The sequence below is a fragment of the Dermacentor albipictus genome, chromosome 3, assembly GCF_038994185.2.
Source record: "Dermacentor albipictus isolate Rhodes 1998 colony chromosome 3, USDA_Dalb.pri_finalv2, whole genome shotgun sequence".
In the NCBI taxonomy this organism is placed as follows: domain Eukaryota; kingdom Metazoa; phylum Arthropoda; class Arachnida; order Ixodida; family Ixodidae; genus Dermacentor; species Dermacentor albipictus.
The window spans coordinates 51712898-51730858 of record NC_091823.1 but is presented as its reverse complement, the minus strand read 5'-3'; positions in this window follow the sequence as shown (position 1 = coordinate 51730858).

Genomic DNA, 17961 nt, shown 5'->3' with positions numbered 1-17961 from the left:
ATACAATGCAGTGTCCTTCAACAAACGCAGAAGGGCTTTCGTGGCCTTTTTTTTCTGAGAGCGCTCTATTGTCTAGCAGATTGTGTTTCGCTTGTAAAACTATTACGCCGCGGAGGCGTGTGTCGACAAGCAGCATAGAACGCCCTTGTGAATTTCTCGCGGGCAAGCCAGCGCGTTGAGACGCTTGCCGCGCCTCGACGTGGCCACCTCGACAGGCTGATAATAAAATTTCGGTTTGACCACGATGGTCCCCGAGTGCGCCTAGTCAGGTGACGTTGAGTTTACTCACGTCTATTGTGGACCAAATAAAGTGTGACTCACTCACTCAGTTGGGGTTATTTGGTACATAGTAAACACCCAGGACAACGCAAAGAAGAAACGAGACAAGCACTGGCGCTGACTAACGACTGCTTTATTCTTATGACAACGCATACATATACTATTAACCACTTAACCACGCATGCTCACGCAACACAAGACATAGAAATATGCATGTCGCACCAGAGCCAGTTACCGAAGACATGTGCACAAGAAATTATATTCGGCTGAGTGCAGGGACAAGGCGGTATCACTGTATACAGCCGTCTTTTTTTTTCTTTACATGGAAAGCCTCCAAGGACAGTCGCGCGTGTTCATTTATGCCGAACACACGCGGCAGGCTGAACCGTCGCTATGATCAGATATTGTGCGTGTTCGCAGAGTGTTCTGCACTTAGAAAAGTACAGATTACTCTGAAATTTAGGGCAGTGAAGGCATATAAAGCGTAATAAAGTCACAAGAACACCTGAATTCACAAGCACGATGATCCGACAAATCCATGTACTACACTTCCTTCTCCTGGTGGCTAAACCATTGCAGCTACAGGGTTCCCTCCAGCAATTATTGTAGGAAACTCTATGTTCCCGAAAACTTCGACTTCTCGCATTGCGTTTATCGCGGTGACAAACTGTGCCACGCTCAGGCTAGACACGAGGCTCGTGGCTAGCAGCAATTCAGTAGCTACAGCAAGATGAAATTCCCGTCGATTCGGTGCAACTGAAGAATTTCTACAAAAATTCTAGAGGAAACTCACGTGCTATACCGTCTTCGGGAGCTACAAGGATGGCTGTTTATCCCACCGCTTTTAGATCTAATCTAATCTAAACTAACGTATCATGAGAACGTTGGTTCAGTCAGCATGGGAACGATGGATTTGTTTAAACAGAGCATGGATTTGTCTAAACTTTGTACGCGGGGCTTCAAACGGCGTTGTGACCTCGAAAATTGGTCGTGTTCGACGAAATATTGCTCTGTATATCCAACAGTTCACAATGACTGGTATGTGCGCAGAGAATAATTGTCTTGCTGTGTTTAGAAAACTGTGAGTGCTTGGAAATTGAGGAAGGTAAAGCGTAATAAATAACACCACGAGAACGTTCGATGCCGCTAGAACAACGATTAGACAATTTCATGTATGTGTTAACCCTCGTTTCCATAGCGACTGAACGATCACAACGCCGTAGTTGTCACTAGAATAATTTAATACTAAAATCTATGGCTGCAGCCGACCGGTACAGAGTGAAGGCCTAGTAGTGATATGGAAACCGATAACCGGACAAATTGTCGGCTTCGATTTCTGGATGGGGACCTTTTTTATTTATTTTGAAATGTGAGGCTAAACTTCTTTCTGAGAAACTTTCCCTTGCAGCTTCGTGGTGCTGACGAGTGGATGAAAATGATTACTTTCGTGCGTAATAAGAATAGGGTACACAAACTGAAGACCGTAACAATGGGTAATTCACCGTACGGTATAGCATTAAACTGCGTGCGCTATTGTTTGCTGACGCTTGATGCTGACGCACATCGTCAATCGCCGGAGCATCCTCTGATGGCCGCGGTTTGAAGCGGGCCAGAAAACCCGCCTGCTGGGGGAAAAAAAAAAAGCGAACGCATGTTCTGCCCTTGCACCCAGAGGATGCGTCCGGCCAGTGTCCGCGTCAGAAACTGGGCCGACACGGATGACCAATGACCGCGACGCGCTCTTCCCGCGCGCGCGTTCGAAACGACGGAGAGAAAGGTCCGCGCCGGCCATCGCTCTCTTGTCCACTCGCCGATCCACTCCTCCCTTTCTCGTACGGTATTACCCCCGCGAGACGAGGCGCTAGGAAAGCGGTCTTCATCTTTCGAGGTGCTCGAAGTGGTGGTTCGCGCAGCTCGTTCGGCACACTTGTCTGGTGCGAAATACACGGGACCGCTCGGCCATGGACGGCAACGGCAGTAAGTACATCCGACCAGCTGTCGCAACTACAGCTATAGGCCGGAGATTGTGACTACGCGACGCCATGGTGATCGCTAAACGAATCATCCTGATTGGGGCCGAGATGCAAAAGCGCCTGTATCCCGTGCATTGGGAGCATGTCAATGAACCCCCGGTGCTCAAAATTTATCCCCCCACTATGGTGCGCCTCGGAATCAAATCGTGGTTTTGGTATGTACGTAAAACCCCAGCATTCATTCATTCAGAAATCATCCTGTGTACAGCTTTACGTAGCTAAGAAAAATTGCCTCGAACTATAGTGTGCGTAACTACAGCCACAGCGAGTATACGGAGTTCGCAAACAGCGCGGTTCTATGATTGCGATGCGCAACGACCCAGTTACGCGGGCCGCGAATAATCACTCTTACTTATTTAGCACCTCATTTACAGTAACCAATGTTATGTTGTGCTCAATTTACGCTCAACTTCAAGAAATATCCTACAACAGTTGTGTATGTTATTACTGCTCCCGGGCAAGCGAAGTGAATGGCTCAACGCGTTTGCTGTACAGTCACAGACAAATGCAGGTAGTACCTCCTGCAAGGGTTGTTAACGCTAGCGATAGAGCAGTCCCGGTGAGCTGGAAAATTATGTATTCAAGGAAAGAACTGCAGTGTCCGTATTCATTGCTCTGACAATTGATCTGTATGTGGGATATTTGTTGTTAATGAAGCCGCCATAATGTCGGCGCTGGCGCTCTTCGACCATACCTGCCCGCTTGCGCCATAATGTATGCATCATCATCATGTTGGTGATTGCAGATGCGTATGCGAAAGAAAAGGTATTCTGTCGAAGGAGTTTTGGTTATCTGACCAAGTAAAAAAAAATCATGAGCCATTCCACTCTGTGAAGGTGGGTGGCCAGCGAAGCTTTTTACCACGCGACACAGAGGTGACACAGAATTTTGAACAAAAGTACAAACTCATTTACCCTGATTTTTGTATACATTACATATAATTTATTTATATATATATTTATAATTTTCAAGGGGGAGTGGAAACGAGCGGTCCTGGTTTTGGCCAAGGCTGAGCTTTTCAACTGTGTATAAGCTACCCGAGCGTATATATACAGGGTGTTTCAGCGATCACTTTCAAAAATCTTTAAAATTTGCCTGTGGCAGATAGCTCAATTCTTGTTTGTGAGCCGATTTACTCGAAGCGGCGGACAATACTTGCACTGTATACAGTACTGTGCGCAGTACTGCATCTAAACACAACTAAGTAAGAATAATTTTGCATTGCTTGCACCAAATAATTTGCCTATATATGAAGAGGAGCATTCGCTCACGTGTACGTATGTGTGACTTCGGACAAACTTCTTCTCCGAGTAACTTAGAGGAGGAGGAGGAATAAACTTTTATTGTAGAACCAGCACTTTATGATGGCCGGGCCTACGCCTCCCACGAAGGGACGTCGAGGGCTTGCCTCGCCGCCGCCTCGCGGGCGTGCTGGGTCGCCCAGGTTTGGTCGTCGAGGGCGGAGCTCCGCAGAGCCTCATGCAACCTCGACGAGAGAGTCGTGGTGTTAGTCATAATCCATGTTAGGGAGATTATGCTGTCTTTACAGTGTGGTGACTGGCAGAGGATGCGAAAAGCTTGGGGAGAAATACGGCCTTTGCTGAAGTTAGTAACGGCTGAGCGAGAGTCACACACTATGGTGTGACAGGTGGGATCTAAAGTGGCCAGGGCGATGGCCACTTCTTCAGCCGTCTCTGCAGTGGGGGTAGTGACGCTGCAGGCATGGTGTAGGGCTCCATCGCGCGTGGCAACGGCCACAAATCGTGTGCCATGGGAGTATCGGGCTGCATCAACAAATGTGACGCCAGGTACGTTTGCAAGAGCTTTTATGATAGCTCCGGCCCGAGCTTGGCGCCGGGCCCTGTTATATTCAGGGTGCATATTTCTAGGGATAGGGTCTATGTAGATCCAGCTACGGATGTCGGTCGGGATCGGTTGTTTGGGGCCCTGTTGCTGATGGTAGGTGAAGCCAAGCGTGGACAGAATAAAGCGCCCCGTTTCAGTATGGGTGAGCCGTTCAAGCTGAGAGCGTTGTTGGGCTTCAATGAGTTCGGAAAGGTTGTTGTGAACTCCCAGTTGGTTGAAGAGTTCAGTGCTGGTGCAATGCGGAAGCCCAAGTGCTTGCTTGTAGACCCCTCGTATGAGGGTGTCGAGCTTGTTCTGCTCAGCCTGGTACCAGTTGAGGTACGCAGCAACGTAGGTAATGTGGCAAATGACAAAGGATTGGACGAGTCGGAGAAGGCTTTCTTCTTTGAATCCTCCTCGTCGGTTAGATATACGTTTAAGAAGTCGTAGGGTGTTTTGAGATTGGGTAGGGTGTTTTGATTGGGTTTTGAGTAACTTAGACGTATATTTATTTTTTTACAGCACGCAGAACACGTGTAACAACACGCGTCACCCGTTAAAGAAACTCACTCGCAACGGAAGAGCACAGCGGTTACCTTAAACATGTCTACATGCACCATCTGTGACAAGGCGGTTGCTCTTTCAGTGGAGCTATCATGAAAGCCCAGTGGAGAGACTGCTAGTTACCCATCGTAATTCATCAACATGACGTTAATGCAATCGCCAATCCTCACGGGTGGAGATAAGGCACCCATTGTTCCGATTACTTGTTTCTACCTCGATCCTCGTCCTCACATTGGCGCCTCAGTGATATTCGTAAGACACTCCTTCGCTGCCGAGCTTGCTGAATTGCCAACTGCAGGGGTTTGCCGAAGTGTCTGTGCAGCAATGAAGATTAGGCATATGGGGAGAGAGGGAGGTGGCGCAAGCCATCGCAGAGTTAAATGCGCAAGCAGGGAGCGTCCCTATCACTCTCGCAGCTAAAGCCCCTTTCCTTACTCGTGGCACACGCTTAAAGTCAGTCGTACGCAGCCGGCGACGTCCTCGTTCTGTGGCTCTAGGACCTGTACAGTTCTCATATGCATTCCGAAAAAAGAGGCACTTCGTACTGTCGTCGGTAAGCTTAGCATGCTATATTCACATGCTAACGTGCTGTATGCATTTACAGGGATAGAGATAAGAAGAAGGTAGGGAGGTTAACCAGAATCACGTCCGGTTGGCTACCCTGCACCGGGGGAACGGGAAAGGGGAAAACAAAGATAACAGGGAGAGAGCGGAGGGAAGGAAAGAAGGAAATTGCAGTGAGTTCGCTGACGTGTGTGGCCTTACAGAAATTGCAATTAGAGTCACAAATGGTCGCACAAGCCCGTCGTCCTTAAGAAGCACAAAAGTGCCTTCACCGCTTTTTGGGCCGACGGGCGATGAGGGCGGTGTTCCAGCAGCACCTGCACAGAAAGCGGCCGATTGTCCAGTTTTTGAAAAGCTTTGACAAGTTCTTGTCTCTCAGGGGTGCATCGTGGACAGCGGCACAGCAGGTGGTCGATGTTTTCTTCCGTGCCACAGACCTCGCATGCTCCACTGTCAGTCACTCCAATCAATTATGCATTTACAAGCTAGGCAGAAAGCTTGCCTGGAGCCCAGCATCGTGCGGCCAGACGTCAACTTCCTTGCTAAGCAGTGCGCTGCTCAAGCGCATTTGGCAAGCGTGCTGGGGGCCGCACATCTGTCTTTTCGACGCGTTTGACCGCGACTATGCAGCCCAAGTGGCAGAAGCACTGTCTTTGCATGTCCTCGACGGCGCGGTCGTGGCCGCACGTAACATGCGTATCGTTTGACGAACGCGTGATTTGCGCGCAGCGGAGCCCGTATTGATTTCTACGAAACAAAACAAAAAAATAAGCAAAGCGAAAACTGGACCTGCGTGCCCACTGAACCGTGACCGTGGCGATCGCCTCTCTGGCAACGGCCTGCTGTCTTCCGCGCGCGCCCCGCTTCTCACTTGAAGCAATTGTCTGGACGATATGTGCCACGATGTCCCTGTTACGTGAGTCGTCGCACACGAAACCTGGTCACTGACCTAGCAGAAACTTATGCACACGCAGTCTGTAAGAGCAGCGCACCAGTGAGACTTGGATTTTCCTGAATCATCATATAGACCGTTCCTTTGATCTGATTATTGCGTGAAAGCCCTTAATGAGGCATTGTTCGATTTTATGAAGCCCAAAGCGTTCATAGGTGATGCCACTGTTGAGACATGATGAAACCAATATTACGCAGGCATATTCCTTGTAGTACGTGAAAGATTCGCATTTAATTCCATTAATTAAAATTATAATTATTCGCTTTGCGTTTAATAGCACTTACTGTGAACCGTTGCCAAACTTTCAGGGACCTATAGTCTTGTTCGAGCGTTTGATTTACAATGTTGAGAGCTTGCGTCCAGATCGGTTCTGAAGACGTGCCTTGTCGCATCGGAAGTTTTTATTTACGAGCACACGCACACCGACATGGTCGGCTCGCTTTATGAGGTACAGAGTGAACGCTAGAGCGATTCGGCATCCTCATGAGTTTTCCAAGTTCCAGCTTACGGGAGGGCTGAGAAGGCGGTATACGGGGTTTACAGCCCGTTACGCCTCCAGACGCGCGTGTATACACCGTCTGTGATTGCACACGTGGGATCTGCTCGGGAAGCGACCATGTGCGCTCACTTGACGGTTGGAACCAAGAGCAAAGCACTCGTAAACAAAGCCTGCCATTTATCTTAAATAGCACATTGCCGCGTTTCAAAGAAATCAACATTTGCCTATATACACCCGTACCGAGAAACAACACCCAATCTTTTCTAAGAGCCAGTGCTCACGGCAGCACGAAGAACCCGCTTTGCTGCAGCGTCTCGTTCGGGCGAAAGTCGCTGAAAGCGGGCCACGCTGCTCTTGGATAAACAAAGAAACACAGAAAAAAGAAGAAACGAAAAAATAAAGCGCACTGAGGCTCGAAGATGGGCGCAGTCGCTTCCTACAACAAAGCGCACTCGTATTTCCATTTCCCCGACGTCGTCCAGAAAAACGCTCCCGTACCGGCCGAGCTTGAAGGGCCGTTGTTCACTCAGCCCTCTCTCTCCTTCTCCGGCCACCGACGCGAATCAAGAGTGCGTTTTGTCTGTAGGCAGCAGGGGGTACGACTAAGGCAAGCAGGCTTTGCAGCAGGTTGAAGAAGACCAAGCGAGGCGTATCGCACCGGCGGCAGCGCGCAGTATCTGGGTTAGTGGACGACGACCGCCGGTCGGTCGTCTAAGCCACGACACACCCCCAAATGGCTGCCACTGCTGTTGCTTATAGCTTTGCTCGCTGTAGGCGGTGGCGGTGGTGGAGCACAGATTCCGCGGAACAGCAGCGTTCGGCCGTGCGGACTCGCTGGCGCTCGGCTCCTCGGTCACGGCTCGCTAAGCACGGAGGCCACGTGCCGGGGAAAGCGCGCGAGAGCGAACGTCCCTGCCGAGAAGCAAGCGGCTGCGGGAACCGTCGGGGGCACCACTTTTGGCCGTACCAATAGCCGCGCGACCTACGTGCGGGTCACTGCATCCTTTACGAGTTGGCCATTGTTTACACGTGGTGCAGCACTGCATCGAGTGCGAGCTGCAACTATCTCGCAGCGGCAAACGCCTGCTGCGAGATAACAGGTCTGGACCGCGTTAGCGACCAACGACTGCAACATCAATAAGTATTTCTAAATTAAGGTCTGTATTTACAAAATATTTGTATAGCTGTTCGCACCGATAAATCGCGATGCGGAGCATATTTGAGAATGTGTCCTGAAAATGGTGACCGAATGATGGACTTAATACACGCCGGCCCCTATTTACTTAGAGGCACTAAATGTACGCTGATTGGCGGCTATTGATGTTTTCCGTGGTACATGATGGCGGAGGCAGGCGCGAGGGCTCGGGATGCAAGGGTGTTCCGATTGAGGTGGATCATTAGTAAAATTCTCGGGTCTTCCCTGCAAGAAACCATGATCTGATTAAAAGGCACGTCGTAGTGGGGGACTCCCGATTAAGCTTGAGCACCTAGGGTTCATGGATGTCCACCTAAATTTAACTACACCAGTGCATTTCTTTTCCTTTTTTCATTTCGCCCACATCAAACACATGACCTAAAGCTCAGCAGTACAACGCCATAGTGGGCGAAATGCGAGAACACCCGTGTACTTAGATTTAGGTGCACGTTAAAGAACCCCAGGTGGTCGAAATTTCCCGAGTCCTCCACTACGGCGTGCCTCATAATCAGAAAGTGGTTTTGGCACGTAAAACCCCATAATCTATTTTTTTTTTAACGCCATAGTCTCTGGACCACTACGGCTCCTCTCAGATGAGTTGCCGCTTACAATTAACTTCGTATTGCCGTCAGCAGGTACGCGAGACGGTGATGCTGATGCTTGCAAACTTGCGGTGGCCATCAAAAGTAGAGCGTACAGCTGGTGTCCTTGTATAATTGAGCTGTTCGTTCTAACGGAGTTATATCGCATTACGAAGCCTACTCTCCAACGTGAAGAGCTAGTTCTGTAGTTTCCGCGAGCCCTTGCTAATATGGTTGCGTTGTTCGGCCGATGACCCGTACAGAAATAGAATTCGCCATGTATAACTGTACGTGTAACACCCATATGCAGCTTAAACACGACGAGGAAGAGTGGAGAGAGATACCTAAAGATCGCACGAACTTTTCCCGCAATGTAATAAACAAAAACAAAAAATATGCTTATTCAGAAGCTACTAAGTTGATGACGCTTGTTTCGCTCGAATTAAAAAGGAGAAGTTGACATCTAAAGATGAAAAAAAGCGGATATCGGTTTGTCCACGCACGACGAGAGGAAAGATTCGAAGAAACAGCACAGGCAGCACGCACTTACAAAGCGCAGCTGATTCTATTTGGTTATTCCGAAAATATAGGCGTGGTTTCTTTCGGGGGGGGAGCGGTGGCTGCCTCGGTAATGTGTGAATAGAAATAGCAACAGAAGTGCGCGAACAGCAGGCTAAGGTAGCTCGAGAAACGTAGTGGCGAGAATTGCATTTGTACCGGACTTGAAACAGGTGGTGGGCAGTCGAGACTGACGTGAAGAAAGCACGGGCGTTGACGGAGCGCACGGCGTCAACGACCGCTGCGCCGCTTCACGGGAAGAGCAAGGAGCCGAACCGAGCGCAGCCGCGTGTGTGCGAGCACGCTCGAAAGCCGGAGGAGGAGGGTCGAGTTGTCGGGGCGCAATTATTCCCGGGGCGCTCGCAGCGAATGAAATAGAGATAGCGTTAACGCAGCGTTTTGCGCCTGTTTGGTTCCGTCCGTGTTTGGCAGCGTTGTGCGGGGACCGGTTATCGCGCTCCCACGCGCGAGAACGCGCGTGGTGCGTGGGAGAAGCGTAGGCGCCGGAGCGCATAATAGGATAATTGGAGCTCGTAGCCCCACTGTACGATAAGACACCGCAGGCAAGGCGGGCGCAGCTTTCTCTACGCTGGCACGCGGGGTCCACCGATACGCTACATAGCACGAGTGCGGCCAACTGCATGCACAGCCGGGTGGTGCGCGCAACGAGCAGTCAGGCTCTCGCTGGTCCTACAGTCGCGAGGAAAGAGAAAGGAATAAGCAAAGCGCAGTGGCAGTGAGCGTGGTAGGTGTCGGGCACATTTGGCTAAGAAGCGCTGACCGAGAACCGGGCTGGATCCCCAGGCCTAGATCGAGTTAACTCGTATTCGATAAGAACCACCACGATATCGTCGCAGGCTTCCTGTAACCAACCGGAAGAGCAGAACGAGAGAAAGATATGCGAGAAAGTACCAGCTGTCTAGAGCGCCTACTCATTTGTTACCTTAAACTGTGCGTTGGGCAAACAGCTTGAGTAAGGTGAGATAGAGTCAACGTACGGTCACATGCAGCATTGATGCAAAGTTCACTTTTACTATTGTTATTACATTTTCGATCAGATTTCAGCAGAAACGCTGACCCCTCTTCGTCCGACCTTTCGTTGCTCAGTGGTGATGCACTAAGCACTGCGTAAATTAGTGAAGAACTTATCACCAAGAGCATTTGCAGCGCAAAACCGTCACTCTCGTGTCGCCCTGATTACGTTCCTATGGCTCTAACTGAATTTATCAAGTATGTGCTTAGTCCAATACTAACGCATGTACACCACCTGCCTTAAACCACGAACTTTTCCTATACCATAGAAAATCGGTCGTGACATTACTGTCCACACATCTGGCTCGAAAACAGACGTGCAAAACTACAGACCATATTTACAGACCATATTACAGACCATATTAAATACAGATTCATATTTAATAAGTATCGGCGCGTGCACTCTCCTACAGAGCTATGCAGACGTGCAAACCTCTCCGCTTTAGAACTAAGGACTAAGTTTGACCGGCTGAAATTTTTCTACCTAATTGTTCATAACCAGGTTAAACTTAATTTCACTGATTTCTGTATAATTTCACCAGATCAACGCTCCAGACACAAGCATAGTTTATACATACACCCGCCAGTTACACGAAATGATATATTCAAGTATAGTTTCTTTCCTAGGGCAATCAAGGAATGGAACGAATTACCCAATTCACTTGTCACATGTTCCTCTGTCAGTGCTTTTACTGCTGGTCTAGAGAATCTTATTTTTCCGGATATGACTGCATCATAGCATTTGTTTCTGATGCGCATATTACGAGTGTTTTGTCTTTGATCACTGCATGTCACTTTTTACAGATACTGCTATTATATTGTTCTTTGTTCAACATGTACCGATATTTTGTATATGTGTTGTATTTCTATCCACTCCTGTAATGGTCCATCCTTGGACTGACAGTATAAATAAACAAACAAACAAACAAACAAACAAACAGACCAATACCTCTCCTCTGCTCTGCCTCGAAAACCGTTGAGTCTGTCCTGCGTGCATTATCCGCAGAGAGAGAGAGAGAGAGAACCCTTTAATGAAAGGCAGAGATTTTAGCCGGCGTACAGATATCGCTGACATGCTGCTCTGCGTGGGGAAGGGAATTGGGGAGAGAAAAAATGGAGGAGAGAGGCGCAAGAAAAAGGAATAAGTTAAAAAACATGGGCACTGAGTTTTGTGACCCTTGGGCAACGGCGTGCTATGGTAAAGTTCTTCAATGTATGCACCGCCTTACAGTGAGGTGACAGAATTCGCTGCGTGAAAGGTACATGAGGGTGACAGAGTAAAACTAAAGTTTCTCGAGTTCACCAATGTTTTCTAAGTATGTGAATAAAAAGTTCATCGCACGCCTCTGTCGTGTGGGGCAGGTTAAAGGGCCTAAGACACAGTCAAATGACAAAGGTCTCTGTGTAAGCGAATGCATCCAATGTTCATAGAACGCACGCTCGTCGGCATACGCTCGACACTCAAACAGGATATGCTCCACGGTTTGAAATGAGCCACAGTTGTTGCAGTGTGGACTTGTAACTTGACCGAAGCGCTACCGTAAGCCGTTTCCATAGGCGGTGTTCAGGCGAAGACGATGATACAGAGTTTCCAAATGGCGAGGAATGTTGGATGGGAGTCTGGATCTGAGATTTGGGTCGATTGAGTAAAGGAAAGGGTAATGCTGGATCGGCAAGCTCCACAGCCGGTCCTTTTCTTCAGAAGCAATTTTCTTAGCGAGTTGGGAAGCATCAGATCTAGTGAAATAAATTAGCTTATAGTTTTTGTGTTGAAGACCTTTGCGTGCCGCTTCATCTGCTTTTTAGTTGGCCAGAATACCACAATGAGCAGGTATCCACTGAAATTTGATGCAGTGGCCTGATGCAATGGCCAAGTGATGTAAGTACGCAATGTCGAAGGAAACAGGCTGATGATTTTTTTAACAGACTACACAATGTTTGTAGTGCTCCTTTAGAGTCAGTGAAAATCGCCCATTGATTAGGCGCTCGGCGCAGTATATAGAGGACAGCTTCTTTGATGCCGTGACGCTCTGCTTTCGTTGAGGATGTCCTCCGCTGCAGCCGATAAGAAAGCGTTTGTCTTTCTGAGGGCATGTAAAGGCCACAGGAGGAAATCTCCCGAGTTGTTGAGGCATCATTGTAGATGTGGGTGTGCTGAGTATATATCACGGCTAAATAGAACAGAGTGGTCTGCAGCAGCGCGGCCTGTGGCATGCGACTCATTGTCCCATTTACACAAGCGCAAACTGGTTTATATCTAGAGGCGAAAGTGGCCATGAAGGAAAAGTCAGAGGCAATAATTTCTGCGGCTGAATAATCGGAGGAAGGTGCAAGATTTGCACAGCTTGGCCAAAGCCAGACTGACTGAGGGTTACGTCGACGCGGTGCATGAAGTGCTTCTTCCCTTGGAGCAAATGCCGAAGATGGGTCCTGATTGTTTCCTGGGAAGCGATGACATCTAGCGGTAGACACCCTGCTTCCGCTACTTGCAGCGTGCGGAACAGCCTAATACCTATCAACATGTGTTATACCGGGCCATTCAACCACAGCAAACCTCATCACTTATGACCGACGCATCGGAAGCGGTCGAAAACAGGAGTCCACTGGACAGTGTTTACTGTGACCTAAGCAAGGAGTTTGATGCTGTAAATCAAGCTCTGATGCTCCCAAAATTTTTCGTAACAGGTCTTTACGCATCTTTAATGCGTTTGCTGCAAGGCTACCTGTCAGACCGACGATTCTATGTCACACCGAATGGGTAGTCCTCAAACACGTACAGTCGCGATCAATTTGAAGGTGATCGCGCGAGCATCGACCGGCGGGCCTTCCAAGCAGCATAGCGGCCGATTTCGGAACTGCGAAGATAAAAATTGCGCGGCCTTCTTCCCCTATTATGCTCTTCCAGGCTGCAACCATCACCCCCAAGACCAACTCGCCACGTTTTTGTGTTTGTTTCCCTTTCATGGCAATGATCTGTGTGCGTCGCTTCCTCATGCATGTCTTGGCTAACAATGACGCCTCTGTGCAAACGCTCATAACGCAATCGAAATGAATTCGCAGGTTATGCCGTGAACGGTGACGGGAGTGACAGCTTTTCAAGGAACACCAAAAGAGAGAGAGGGGAACTATCTGATGTTTCCCTCTCGACCGACGGTGATGGCGTAACGTGGCGCTGCTCCTAGTTTTGGTCGCCGCTCGAGCGATCACCTTCAAATTGATCGCGACTGTACTTGCACAGCTACCGGTAGCGTGCCACAGGGCTCTGTCCTTAGACCGCTTCTCTTCTGTGTATTTGTAAATGATGTATCTAAGGCCACAAAGAAGTCACATTTTCTTTCTTTTTCTTTTTTTGCTCTATGCTGGCGACATAAAGATATTCAACGAGATCGCAGCCTTCGAGACTACATTCTACTTCAACAAGCTATATCCACCTTGGCCGATTAGTGTGTGCAAAACAGACTGGTGTTAAACAGCCAAAAGTCTAAAGTGGTGTCACATACACGCAAGACAGATGAGTTCCGTATCCCTTACTACCTGGGCAAAACAACGGCCTCTCGGGAGTGCAAAGTTACTGATCTTGGAATCACCTTTGATTCCAGGTTCAACTTCTTGCCCCATATATAACGTATCATTAGAGATGGTCTGGACACCCCGGGCACAGCAAGTCGAATCTCGAAGGAGTTCAGAAATGCAGGTGTATTTCTTAAGCTGTACACATCCATCTGCCAACTTTTGCGGGAACGTGCCGCTGTCGTTTGGAACAGTACTTGCCGGTCTAACAAGAATCGAGTAGACAGAGTTCAGAGGAAACTTGGGTCTATAACGTAACACAATATAACATTTATATTATGTTATGTTATGTTGTTTTATTTGTTATGTTATATTGTGTTATTTGTTCTAAAATGCAATCGCACAAAATATGCTTTGATAGTGGTGGTGGTGGTGGTGGTGGTAGTTTCTAGAAACAGGCGGGTTTCGCCTGGCGATCAAGGCCGACATTAGGTCCGCCCGAGCGTCTCTTATAATATCACTGCAGTGTTGCACCACACGTCCATCAAATCAGCCTCTCTTAAGAATGCGATAGAGACACGAAGTTTCCTTGCAGGCTATAACTGATCCTTCGGGCAACACAAGGTGTTGTAGGCACGTATCGGGAACTCACTTCTTTTGCAGATCTTCCAGGAGAGCATCCTTTTCATCTTAAAATTTACGACACGACCACAGAAAGTGTTCAATGTCTTTTGTCTAATCGCATTCCGTACAGTTCGGAAAATTGAAAGATATGCTTTTCTTTACTTACGCTTGATGGCATATATATCCGTCCTACTCCATGTAACCGTTACCACAACACTTCTTCGAATACTGCTTTTGTTTCATATCTTTCTATTGTCTGCCTGCTGTTACCCTGAATAATCCACAGTTGCTTTGGCTAAATGAACCTATTTCTTGTACCCAGCCATATGCTGGCAGGTGGACATTTTACCGGCTGTGCATGTATATTATACCGATTCTCACGTGATTGATTGATTGATTGATTGATTGATTGATTGATTGATTGATTGATTGATTGATTGATTGATTGATTGATTGATTGATTGATTGATTGATTGATTGATTGATTGATTGATTGATTGATTGATTGATACCCGAAAGTGGACAGCGGGGCTAGTTTATACTTATTCATGGTACTGAAGCACAAGCAAAGCACACACACACTCTATCTTTCTTAGCGCTTCGGTACTACAAATTATTATTAACTGCCACCCGTTATTTTCGCAGCCTTTGTCGAGCTCTCAGACAACGCATGCCGACATCAGTGTGGAATCGCTGCAGTTACCCTGGTTTCATAGAACAACCAAGACAATAGAGAACTCTGCATAGCGTTAAGCTGCCCGTCAAGCCCTCTCCGCTTATATCGTTACGGTCCTTTTAAAGGACCACGAACTTCCGACACACTTCTTTGTTCAGTTGCCCCTGGAACGCTCCGAAGTTGGGAGCATAATAGAGAATGGCGTACTGAATGTTTACCAGAAAGTGGTGTCAGCGAACCCATCACCATAACTTTCCATCGGCGACTACGTCATCCACTGGGATAAAATAACGCGTGCCCATGCTTCAGTTGCCTAAGTTCTCCTTCGTATGGAAACACGCCGAAGGCGCCAAAAGTTCACGGGGTGCATGATGCCATTCCCGTGGCATTTGAGGGCGCCGCCCGACGCGGAGCGCGTGCACGTGCCATAAACAAAGCTTTCGCCGGGCCGAAACACTGGCCGGGCCATCTGGAGGGCTTGGAGCAGAACAATAAACAACCACGGTATCCACGCGGCCACCAGAATTATCTTCCTCCCGGGAAGCTCTCACGGTGGCTCGGCAACCTGCGGAAGAAGCCCGCAATGTGGTTCGGTTGCTTCCGGTGGGTGACTCAGACCTTGGCGTCTATAAACACGCATTCAACCTCACTGGACATCGGTCCTTGGCATTTTCGGGGCACGCTAAGCCTATGCAACGGTTTTGCAAGCTATAGCATTGAAATACACACATACATATATATATATATATATATATATATATATATATATATATATATATATATATATGTGTGTGTGTGTGTGTGTGTGTGTGTGTGTGTGTGTGTGTGTGTGTGTGTGTGCTATGCGACAAGTTGTTGACGCCACTGGCATATTGTGACAAAGCCTAATTTAGTCTTCATTCATTTAAACAAATCCCTTCAGTACAGGATATTTAAATATTGCGCAGGTATATATATATATATATATATGTAAACAAGACGAACAGGGCTCCGAATAGGTCGTTGAAGCATATACTATACACGGCCCCGCTCTCTTGTTTCAAGCGCGTTTTCACTCCTTCACGCTCGGCCGAATCGCAGGATTAGCGCGCTGGAGCGCGTCCATGAAAGGGGGCCACTTGAGCGTCGACCAAAGCGGATGTCATAATGGAAGAGCGCCTCCCGACCCCGACACGGTTTCAAGGCTTTCGGCGGCCTCTTCTTCCGGCATCACCTCAGAGAGTTTCACGCGCGCTATAGCGGCGGAGAGGGCGTCGCGAACGTCTGCACAGCCACCAAACGCTGAATGAAACGAAAGAAAAAGAAGCCATAAACAAATGGAAGCACAGAACAAGCGATGAGATTGGCGGGAGGACAAGAGCGCAGACACAGGGCCCCATGGACCGAGAGGGGACCAGTCGAAGCGAGAGAGTCGCGTTGATGCGCGCACTTTTTTTGAAGATGCTCTCTGGAAAGCGATAGCCCGCTAATGGCTGGCCCCGCGGTTCCCAGAAGGGGTGGCGTAGCGCCTGCCTACGGCCTCTTCCTTTGCTTTGCGAGGCTTTCAATTCAGGGTCAATGAACGGGACGGCCTATCTGAAGCGACGGTGTCCGAACCAGTGGGACCCGCGCGAGGGCGCGCTCTCTCGGTGTCCCTTCGCAGCCACGGAGAGGACGACCGAAGCGGTGACGAACCGCAGGCGCGCGAGAGCGGCCGCCCCGGCTGTCCCCGAGCCGCGGCGCTGATCGCGCGCTCCGTGGTCCCGCGACGAAAGAGAAGCGCCCGCCTTGTGCCCGCCGTCGTTGTCGCAGTGGTTGTACACACCGCACCGCTCTCACGATATGTGGCCGAGAGGCTTGCTCGGTGGCCCCGGACCACAGCCGAGGGCAGGAGGCAAAAGGGAGACGTAAGAACTCTTTCTGACTATAGGCAGGAAGAGTTATGGCTGTAGTCAGAAAGAAAGGGCGCGCGGCAACGTTGACGTCAACGCGCGAACGCACCCCGATGAGCGAACGTCGCTCAGTGTGAGGTCCAAGGGTTGAATACTCAGTCATCTACCTTCACCAGAATAAGTTCGCTTTCCATTGATCTGAACCACATCGCTGTATGCGTCATGGGAGCAACGGACATCCGTCAGTGCATTCGAGAACTGTGCAACGTACGTGAAAAAATAAAGTTCGACGCCCGCAATTGATTTCATCGTATCCACTTCCGCCGTATACGGCCAACCAAGGTATGCTGAATGCAACTTCGCTTAATTTAATCGGTCGAGACAATGGTCCCAGTGTGGTCACCAGCCGCTGTATATAATGAACAACTTACGAGACCATTTGAATAATTAACGGAAATATTTCAGTGAGCAACTACACAGCAATAAATAGTTTAACGTGCACGGTTGGAGAAAATGGAGGAGATGAATAGGACCCTGAATTACGTTGAGTACACCAACGAAAATACACTTTAAGATATCAGTTGCGATGTACACCTCGCCGAAACCTTTTTGTTTTACTGCATCTGTTACTCTATATGGTCTTTACAGTTCGTTTCATATCTGTGTGAGCATTGGCACGCGTTTATGCCGCGTTCGCGGGTACATGCACTTTTTATCATAGTGCTATAAGAATTGCCTATAGCGAATGCGGCTGCAAGAACTTTAAAGTTGTCTGCACGTCCCCCCCTCCCCCAACACACTTGACCTCTCTATAGCTAACCTTTCCCTTGTTCTATCACTGTAATACATCTCCCCTTCTGCGTCTGTACCCCTTCGTTAGTTTTCACTCAGAAAGTACGGGACGGATGATTACTCTGCTAAGTAGGTCGTTTTCAGTAGGCAAGATAGCCCTATGGAAATCCACATGCTTGAGGTGGATTAATGGAAGAAGAAGCTGGCAATCTAATCGTTCTGACTTGTGTAATTTTTTTGGCCGATAGCTCCGCTTGAACTTTTCCTATGCGTTGTCACAGCGATAGAGGTTGCCTATATCATGTTCTGATCAGGCCGTTTGCTAGCCCGTGCCTATTTGTCAGGCAAGTGTCGTCATTTCTTTCAACATTACGAGGTTCAGAAAA